Genomic DNA, 11,209 nt, shown 5'->3' on the forward strand with positions numbered 1-11,209 from the left:
TGGCCACAACCATCAGAAGCCGAGTCAGTCCCAGGGCAACCTGTGCCGGAGCGGACCGCCGCGGCGATCCCCCAGAATGATGAGCTCGATAAGAAGGTCGAGAAGCTGGAGCGCCAGATTGAGGCACTCCATGGAAGGAGGCCGGGACGCGATGGTGACTTCGAGTTCACCACGAGGTCCCCCTTCTCCCAACAGATTGAAGATGAGCCGGTCCCGCCAAGATTCAAGATGCCCCAGGTGGAGCCTTACAACAGTAGGACCGACCCCCTTGACCACCTGGAAAGCTATCGGGCCCTAATGGCCCTGCAGGGAGCCTCGGAGGCTATGCTGTGCAAAGCCTTCCCGGCAACACTCCGAGGACCAGCCCGGCTTTGTTTTACTGGGCTGAAGCCAAGCACCGTTTCCTCCTTCGAGCAGCTCGGCAGACAGCTCGCCAGCAACTTTGCTGCCAGCCAACCCCAGCGGCAGACCTCGGACTCTCTCCTTGATATAAAACAAAAGGAGGGAGAGTCCCTTAGGAAATATTTGGACCGATTTACCGTCGCGACATGGGAAGTCCGGGAGCTTGACCAGTCAATCGCCATGTCAGCACTAAAAACTGGAGCCCGGTCTTACAGATTTCTCTTCTCCATTGAGAAGAACTTCCCTGCTGACCTCACTGAAATGTTGGTTCGGGCACGGAAGTACGCGAAAGCCGAGGAAGCTGTTGCCATTAGACGGAGCGGGGCCGAGCAGACTTCCAAGAAGCAGAAAAGACGCCGCGAGGAGCGCGGCCATCCTAGAAGCCCGTCCCCGCGCTGAGCCAAGAATCCGCCCCGTCTGAAGAGTCCACCCCGATTACGGGGACCACCTCGGCAGAGGTCACCGCTCCGCCCGAGGTTTCCACTACAGGCCCGCATACCTGATGGGAGGTACAAAAACTACACTCCCCTTACTGCTCCTCGGGCCGAAATCCTCATGGAGATTGAGGGCCGGGACTATTTCCGGCACCCGCCCCCGAGACGAGATCCCGGAGCCCGGCGCGATCCCCGGAAGTACTGCCGTTTCCACCGAGATCATGGCTATGATACGGAGGACTGCTTTCAGCTCCGAGACGAGATCGAAGCACTCATTCGCCGAGGGATGCTCGATCGGTTTGTACGAGGCCGGCGTGAAGAGAAAAGGCCAGCGGAGAGAGCCACACAGCCTAAAGATCCAAATGCTAACAGGCTCATCACCGGCACCATCAACACTATCCGAGGCGGGGCCTCGGTCGGAGAAGCTCCAGAGGAAGGAACCTCCTCGAAGCGCCTACGCGCCTCGGAAACCATCTCATTCTCAGATGAAGACTTAGAGGGAGTCGAAACTCCTCACGATGATGCTGTGGTCATCTCGATGGTTATGAACAGATTTGATGTAAAACACATCTTAATTGATAATGGAAGCTCGGCGAATGTTTTATATTTTGACGCCTATTCTAGAATGGGGATGACAGGAAAGCAACTACGGAGGATGAATGCCCCGTTGGTCGGATTTACTAGAGACTCAGTCCTAGTAGAGGGCGAGGTCGATCTCCTGGTCACGGTCGGGCTTGCCCCCCGGGAAAGTACCGTGAGGATGGGCTTCCTTGTGTTACGTCTGTCCTCGGCTTATAATGCCATTCTTGGAAGACCAGGGCTCAACGCTCTTCGAGCCGTGGTCTCCACTCGCCACCTGCTTATGCGATTCCCCACCAGTCAAGGAGTCGGCGAAGTCCGCGGGGACCAAGCGGTAGCGAGACGATGCTATATGGCGACCCATGAGGCGAAGCGACCGGCCGAGGTGCTAGTCCCAACAACAGACCAGCTTTCGGCTGAAACCCTGGAGGCACGAGTCGGCCCTCAGAAGAACCGGGTAGAGCCCGGTGAGCTACTAATTCAAGTTCCTTTGCACGAAAACTTTCCCGAGCTAACCGTGCAGGTCGGTTCCGGCCTCAATGATCGCGAGAGAGATCGCCTCGTCAACTTCTTGCGGAATAACATGGACGTCTTCGCCTAGTCGCCTGCGGACATGCCGGGGATAGATCCGGAGGTTATGGTCCACCGACTTCAAGTAAAACCAACCTGCAAGCCTGTGCGACAAAAAAAGTGAGGTGCCGCTCCTGAACGACAACGAGCAGCAGCCGAGAAAGTTGATAAACTTCTCAAGGCCGGCTTCATCCGGAAGATATCCTATTCAGAGTGGCTCGCCAATATGGTCCTCGTTAAAAAGGCTAGCGAAAAATGGCGCATGTGCGTGGACTACACCGACTTGAATAAGACCTGCCCAAAGGACAGCTTCCCACTCTCCAGCATCGACCAGCTCATGGACTCCACCTCGGGACATGAGCTGTTGGCATTTATGGACGCCTTCTCCGGATACAACCAGATCCGGATGGCGCCAGAAGATGAAGAAAAGACGGTCTTCATCACCGACGAGGGTACCTATTGTTACAAAGTAATGCCATTCGGCTTAAAGAATGCTGGAGCAACTTATCAGAGGCTGGTCAGCCGGATCTTCAAAGACCAAATAGGCCGAAACATGGAGGTCTATGTTGATGACATGTTGGAGAAAAGCAAAGTGGCGCAAGATCATGTGACCGACCTCAGTGAAGCATTCTCCACACTCCGAAGGTACCAAATGAAGCTCAATCCGGCCAAATGTGCATTCGGAGTCACCTCAGGCAAATTTCTTGGCTTCGTAATTACGCAGCGGGGAATTGAGGCCAATCCTGAAAAGATCCGAGCGCTCCAAGAGATGACACCTCCGAGGACAGTCAAGGAGGTACAACGGCTTACGGGCCGAGTCGCAGCCCTCGGAAGATTCGTCTCCCGATCGGCCGAGCGCTGCCTTCCATTTTTTGCGGCTCTTAAAAAGCCAAAGGACTTTCTATGGTCGGCCGAGTGCCAGCAATCTTTCGAAGAGCTCAAGCACCTTCTTGCTTCTCCTCCTCTGCTCACAAAGCCTCAGCAGGGTGAACTCCTCTACCTTTACTTGGCTGTTTCCCCTGTAGCAGTGAGCTCGGTCCTGGTTCGGGAGGAGAGCAAGCTCCAAAAACCGGTATATTACACCAGCCGGGTCTTGAGGGATGCTGAGACCCGATACTCCAAGCTGGAGAAGACTGTTTATGCCTTGGTAATCTCAGCTCGGAGGCTCCGGCCCTATTTTCAAGCCCACACGATGGCCGTGCTGACCGACCAGCCAGTAAAGTAGATCCTGCAAAGATCAGACCATGCGGGCTGGATTACTAAGTGGGCCATCGAGCTCGGAGAGTTCGACCTCGAGTACCGACCCAGACCGGCGATCAAGGCGCAGGCACTCGCCGACTTTATAGTCGAGTGCACTGTACCGGACGAGGCCGAGCCCGAACCTGAGCCCGCGCCAATAGAGCAGGCCCCGAGCTCGGCATGGGCTCTGCACGTCGATGGTTCTTCAAACTCGGAGGGTAGCGGAGCGGGTCTCGTCCTTACCAGCCCGGACGGCGTGGTTGCCGAACACGCTCTATGCCTCGAGTTTTCTGCTTCCAACAATGTGGCGGAATACGAAGCACTCATCGCCGGGCTCAAGCTAGCCAAGGAGCTAGAAGTGAGGGACCTGAGAGCCTTCAGTGATTCCCAGCTCGTCGTAAACCAAATCCTGGGTGACTTCGAAGCCAGAGACCCCACAATGCAGAAATATCTCCGGAAGGTACGGGACCTCACCTCGACCTTGAATTCTTTCCACATCCAACATGTTGCCAAGTCAGAGAACCTTAAAGCAGACCAGCTGTCAAAGTTGGCGTCCTCTCGCATGAGCGAGCTTCCCAAAGCGGCGGCGCTGGAGTATCTCCAAAAATCCAGCACGGAGGAGCTCGAGCAGGCCCTTTGCATTGAGTTCGAGCCAAGCTGGATGGACGAGCTCATCAGCTATCTGCGGGACGAAGTCCTCCCCGGTGATGAACGTGAGGCTCGCCGAGTGAAGCGTTCCGCCGCCTGGTATATATTGTACGAGGAAAAGCTTTATCGAAGATCTTTTACCTCTCCCCTCCTCAGATATCTCCGCCCGACAGAAGCGGATTATGCAATGCGTGAAGTCCATGAAGGAATTTATGGAAATCATCTGGGGGGACGAGCACTGGCGCATAAGATTTTGCGTCAAGGATACTACTGGCCGACACTCTAGAAGGATGCCTTGGACTTTGTCCGAAGGTGCGACCGATGCCAGAGAAACGCCAATGTCCAACGTCGACCCTCGACTCCGTTAACCTCCATCAGCTCCCCTTGGCCTTTTGCCCAGTGGGGGATCGACATCTTGGGACCATTCCCTCTGGCGACCGGGCAAAAGAAATTTCTAGTCGTCTCCATTGACTATTTTACTAAGTGGGTGGAAGCCGAGCCAGTCGTCCGGATCACCGAGCAGAAGATGCGGAATTTTGTCTGAAAGTCAATAATCTGCAGATTCGGACTCCCCCGCATCCTCATATCAGACAACGGCCGCCAGTTCGACAACCTTCGCTTTAGAGAATTCTGCTCCGAGCTTGGCATCGACCACCGTTTCACCTCGGTCGCGCACCCTCAGACGAACGGAGAAACCGAGGTAACAAATCGCACTATCTTGCAGGGGCTCAAAGCCAGGCTCGACAAGTCCAAAGGACAGTGGGTCGAAGACCTATATAATGTCCTGTGGGCCTATCGGACCACGTTCCGTGTTCCCACCGGCGAAACTCCTTTCAATCTAACATATGGAACGGAAGTCGTCATCCCGTTGGAGATCGGACTCCCTTCTCCGAGGGTAGAGCATTATGACGCCAACTCCAACTCCTCACAGCTCAAAAATAACCTGGACCTAATCGAGGAGACAAGGGAGGCCGCCCGAGTTCGCATGACGAGGTACCAGCAAAAAACAGCGTAGTACTACAACGCTAGAGTCAAAGTCAGATCCTTCAAAGCAGGGGACCTCGTCCTTAGAAGAGCTGAGGCCTCCCGGCCGACCGAGCAAGGGAAGCTGGCTCCGAACTGGGAGGGACCTTACCGAGTCGCACGTGTCCAACGGCCCGAGGCGTACAAGCTGGAGTCTCTCGATGGGACCCCCATTCCACGAAGTTGGAGTTCCGAAAATCTCCGGATGTACTACCGGTAGAACCCCGAGGGGTTCTCCATTTTAATCATAAATCTCACTTTTCTACAACAGCTTATATGCAATTGTTCAAATGTGCCAAAATTCTCCTAATGATTGTCTCATAACTCCCAGACTTGGCCCAGCTCGTCAATCAGCATTGAGCGAAGCTGGGCGCCTTAACGAAACTTCGGAGCGCCGATGTCGAGCTCGGCTCGATCTCCATCGACCATCGAGCTCGGCTCGATCTCCATCGACCATCGAGCTCGGCTCGATCTCCATCAGCCATCGAGCTCGGCTCGATCTCCACCGACCATCGAGCTCGGCTCGATCTCCATCAAATACCTCGACTACGGTCGGAATGCCCCGATATTTCAGGATGATGGAGCACCCTCGTGGTCTCCCCGAAAATGTTCGTGGTCATCCAACAGTTCGAGATGCGGTCCTCTATCGAGCTCGGCTCGATCTCCATCGGCCATCGAGCTCGGCTCGATCTCCATCCAATACCTCGACTACAGTCGGGATGCCCCGATACTTCGGGTTGATGGAGCACCCTCGTGGTCTTCTCCGAAATAAATGTTCGTGATTAGCAAAACGTTCGTGATTGGCAATGAACATTCCTGATGGCAACTGGTTTCTTCTATTATGCCGGCGTCCCCAGAGAACGGACCCCGAGCAAAAGAGCGTCCTCAAAAGTTCGTCGAGGAGTAAAGCTGACGACCTCGGCGTAAGATGCTCGACCCCAATGGTACAAGGTACCCTTTTTTAATCGATGTTTACATTATTTCATTTACTTCGTTCCTGATTAAACGCCTGAATGAAACCCCGACCAGCGTCGAGGTACTTGGCCGGGCCTATCGTTGCCGGGCCTCACCCGTCCCGCATGCATTGCTCGACGGCGAACTCTAGCCTGGTTTACACCGGCAGCTCGACGAATTCCCATCCTAAGCTTCGGGATATTGGACCTGTTTTAAGTCAGAAGAGGTCCGACAATCCGCCTCGGCAACCCAAGGTCCGAGCTCGCGGAGTCCGAATAAAATTCGAGTCGGGTTAGTGACCTTTGGTCCTAAAGCTCGGCCGAATTCTGAACCAAGCTCGAGAAGGCTTGCCGAGCCTAAGCATCTCTTTGGACCTAAACACCGCAACATCGCTGGTCGAAAGTCCGAGCAACGGAAACCTAGGACCTGAGCTCGGACTCGGCAAGCATGCCGAACCTAAACATGGGTCTACATAGCGAACGAAGTTGGGGCTGCAGAGCCCAAGTCCTTAGAACCTAAAGAGGATTCGATTGAAGAAATCTAGGGTTACTGAAAATCGAAACTTAAATCAATCCTACAAGTTAGAAAACGATATTCATTTAAGGGGGCCCAAAGGCCAAGTACAAAATTTAGGCTCGGCCTTGTAACAATATGAAGGCCATCCCTATTTACAAAAATGATAAAGAATATGAAAAATCCTAAGGCTCGGCCCTGTTGTCTTCGGCAACTTCGGGGACGGCTGGTTCCTCCGCGGCCGAAGTCTCCGCGTGGCCGTCTTCAGTGACTTCGGGAGCAGCCTCGGGCGCCCCAGCCGGGCCCTCCTCGGCCCCGTCGACCGCCGGTGCTTCCGCCTCTGATTCTTCGACCCCCGCTCCTGGTTGAAGCAGATTGAGGTCGAAGTCGGGGAGAAGTCGCCGTAATTGATTACGGAAGTCCTTAAAGCCCTGGATAAGCCCGTTTACGCCCTTCTCCTCCAGCAGGTTGCGAAACTCTTCCGATTCACGGAAGAGCTTAACGGCGTTCTGGGCCTGCTCTCGAGCCTCCTTTTCCCGAGCTTCGTGATACCCGGCCTTCCGTTCTAGGTTCTTCATTTCCCGTTCCCGAGCGACGAGCAAGGACTGCGCGTCGAGCAAACGGGCCTCGAGCTCCTGGGCCTTGAGATGAGCCTCTCTCACCTCCTGCTCGCGGATAGCGAGCGTCGATTCGGCCTCGGCCAGACGCACCTCTGCGGCGCGCACTTCGGATCTGGCCAAGGCATGTGCGCCCTTCTCCTCTTCGAGCTCGGCGGTCAGAGCCCGAATCTCGTCCTCGGCCGCCCCCATTCTCGTCTGGAGCTCCTGTCGCTCGGCCTCGGACACCAGACGCCTCGCCTCGGCCTCCTCGTGCCCTCGCTGATGCCTTCGGGCTCGCTCCCAATAGTCTTGAATTATGTGCATCATGGTCTAAGTCTCGTGCAGATGCTGTAAGAAAGGGATGTGAGAAACGAATCTAACTGAAAATAAACTTGCACAAATATAGAGGTTAACTTACCCGGATGGCAGAGCAAAGAGCCGAGTCCATGAAAGCGTCGTAGTTCATGGACCGGATCTTGGCCTGGTCGGCCGGGAGCAGTGCGACCCGAAGAACCTCACGCGCCGTCTGGGGATTACTGAGAGCCGAATTGCCCTCGAAGACCGCCCAACCAGGAGCATAGGGCACCCTCTCCTGGTGACCTTGACGACCCGACGAGCCCGGTAGACTAGGCTCTGCTGGCCTCAGTGGAGGCGGCCCCGTTGCTCCCTGTGTTAGATGTATGCCCTAGAAGCCAATCTGGCTGACACATTGTTAATTCTAGGGACATAATTTTGTACTTGACTATTTATTATTGAATAAATAAAAGGCATATTTTCATTCATATTATTTATGTGTCTATGAATCGTCCAAGAAATTAATAAGATGATGATGCATATTCTCAAAAGTTAAGAATTTGAGCCATGTATCATTGGTGATTAATTTCTAAATACTCCTGATCAATGGATCATCACGAGGACGGTGATCGATCCGATCAGTGCACAGATCACTTTCCTTCTGGATGGACGAGACTTGAGTCCACAGTGTAAGAACACTGAAGTGATAGTGCAGGTGCTTGCTAGAGAACAAGGGTACTGAGCGTGACCAAGACAAGAAGTCACTTGGATGTCTATCCACTCGTCAGTGACTTGCTTGATGTTGCAGTAGTATGACCGGTCCTTTGACCTGCGGTGCTTCAGCTACTCACAGTGAGGTTATTGTAATTTGACTACACGTATACATGGTTTCTAGTCATATGGGTCCTTGTAGTATAGATTGGCTGCAGTAAGTTCACTGTAGGAGTAGGGTATGCACTTACATGGAATCTATCGACCTTGATAGAAGAGGAGTGATCCTATGTGATTTGTTAGACTGAGTTCTAAGACCTTGGCCAGGGCAGTAATATAAAGTGGAGAAAGAGTTTTCCACTATCGAACTCGAGTCGAATAAATCTTGACATATGACAGACGAAGGGGTTTGACGAGTTATCCATGACCTCCGTCCTGTAGGGATCCACGATAGTAGGACTGTATCACACGATAACTGCACCTAGAGGTTCATCATTCTATTCTACTGGGTAGCCACTACATGCTGCTAGGTGTCACTGGTGGATGGTGGGACTCACAGGGATTATCTCGATGATCGATAAACCTAAAGAGTAGAGTTGGAATCGTTCCAATCCATTGAAAGGAGTTTTCAATGATATTATGATAGAGATCATAATATTTCTCACTACCAATCAGAATAGAACCTATGGGGTCACACACACTAGAAGTATTGACCGATCCGATGGTTGAATCGTGATTAGGAATCACTAGTAATCAATTCGATTGATATTCAGTTGAAGAAGGAACAAAGGGAATTAATTAATTTGACTTAAACATAAATCCTACTTCGAGTAGGATTCCTAGAGTCCTAATTGGATTAGGACTGGAAATTCTAGTTGGAGTAGGACTGGGATTCCTACTTGAAATAGGATTCCTATAGTCCTAATTAGATTAGGAGTTTTTAATTAAGTTTGGATTCCTACTTGGAGTAGGATTCCTAGAGTCCTAATCGGATTAGGACTCCGAATTCAAATTAGAGTCCTAATTGGATTAGGACTAGAATTAAACAAATCCTAATTGGATTAGGATTCCTCAAGTCCTAATTAATTATTAATCTAATGAATCAACATGACTCCTAATTGGGTTAGGATTGAAGAGTTCAATTGAGTCATGGTTCATTCAAGTTCTAATTAGATTAGGACTAGCATATATTGAACCCGATTGATTCATGATTTGGTTAATCCTAATTAGATTAGGACTAAACCATGAGAGGGGCACCTAATCCTCTTTTGAAGAGGATTAGGTTAACCAAGTAAGAGGGGCATCAGCCCCTCTCCACTTGGTTAGGGCGACATGAAGAGAGGGGGCCGGCGCCCCCTCTTGGAAATAACTCAAGGGCTCCTAATTGTTAGGAGCCCTTCATACTTATTAAAAGGGAGCTAGGGCCGGCGCCCTAGATAGAGCTTTTCCTCTTCCTTTGGAGCCGTGGCCACCCTCTCCCTCCCTTGGTTCAGCCGCCAGCAAGAAGAAGAAAAGAAGAAGCCATGGCGTCCTCCTCTTCCTCCTTTCCTCCTTCCAACGCAGGGAAAAGAAATTAGGCTGCAGGGGCTTTGCTTCTTCCTCTTCTTCATCCTTCTTCTTCCTCCTCTCAAGTACATTCAAGAGTTGAAAGAAAGAGAGGAGATCAGCCATCAAAAGTTATCTCTGCAAGGGAGCTAGCACCCCGGTGAGATAGAGAGCTTGGATCGGATCCTGCTTCGTGTGGATACCCGTAGAGGCCGGGCACTTGAACAGCTTCAAGCGAACCTTCATCCAAAAATCACGATCATCAGTTTGCGGTGATCATCTACCCGCGCAAGGTGAAGATTTAATCTTCTAATGTTTTAAAAAGTTTTTAATCCTTATCTATCTACGAACAGTTTTTGAACAACGTTCATGCGATGAACGGTTGATCCCGTGCATGCCTCTTCCGCTGCATCTGAATTTTTTAAAATTTCAGCGGCATGATCGGGGTCTACTAACACCCTGGCTGTTCCTCAGCTCGGGACTGGAGAACTGAGGTCGGACAGGCGGCCGATCTGATTGCCGCAAGATTGGAGCGGGGCACGCAAGCGCCAAATCCGCCGTAGAACTTATCCCTCCTTGGTCGGTGCTCGGGGCTTCCTGCCGACCAGGAACTTGTGAAATTGGCGCCGGGCACGGGAGCGCCACCGTAGCTCCACCAGAGCTCGCGCCCCTAGAACCTGGGCCCTCCCCCCGACCAGCCTCGGAGTGCTCGGTACTAGGAGCGCCCTTCTCGGCGACCACGGCAGCCGAGACCTTCGCCTTCTTTTTTGGCTCGGGTGGTTCTCCCGCAAGCTCGGCCGCCCTTTTTTGGAAACGGGCGTACAGGACTTCGCTCTTGGTCACCATTTTCGCAATATCTGCAAGGACGAGCGGAATTAGAACGCAGAATGTTGACAGGAAAAAGAGAACTTTCTATTATTACCCTTACCCTGAGGACGCGCCGAGCTCAGGCCTACATTCACTAGAGCGTCCTCGCTTATGAGGCCACTCAGCAGAATACCGTCTCCGAGACTGCGAACGGCGTCAAGGATCCCCTGCTCGCGCGTAGAAAGCCTAGGAACTTTGTTGACAGTCCTGAGTCAGCTCGGCCTCCATCTGGGGTCAAACCCCCACGTCCGCTCGGAGCCCAGAAAGAAAAATTTCTTCTTCCAGTCGTGAATGGACGACGGAGCGCCCTGGAAGAGTGGCCGACCCGCCCGAAGGGCGACATAGAGCTACTCTCCGTCTCCCGGGTTCGACTTCAATATAAAAAGTCGCCGGAAAACATTCACGGAGGTCGGAATCCCGTACGCCAAACACAGCGACAGGAACCCGACGATCGTCCTCCATGCGTTCGGAGCAAGTTACGCCGGGACCAACTGGTACTCCGCCAGCAACTCGTTCACGAACCCATGAAAGGGAAACTATAGGCCGGCCCAGAGTGCCTCCAGGTACACTCCGATTCGGCCTACTGGGGGATTCGTTACTCGATCCCCCAGTCTGGCGGGCTCCAAACGGAACCCTCGTCGAGGAAAGAACCACTCCTCGACCATCTCAACCTCTAACTCACTCATGGTGGACTCGATGTCACACGGACCGGGACCCATTAGAAAAAAAAAAAGAGAGAAGAAAGGGTTCCGGGCGGATAAAAGAAAGAGACCTGTGAAGTTCGCCGGAGATCGGTAACTTCAGACTGAGAAGAAACTGAAGGTAGAAGAA

The sequence above is a fragment of the Phoenix dactylifera genome, chromosome 7 (assembly GCF_009389715.1).
Source record: "Phoenix dactylifera cultivar Barhee BC4 chromosome 7, palm_55x_up_171113_PBpolish2nd_filt_p, whole genome shotgun sequence".
NCBI lineage: Eukaryota > Viridiplantae > Streptophyta > Magnoliopsida > Arecales > Arecaceae > Phoenix > Phoenix dactylifera.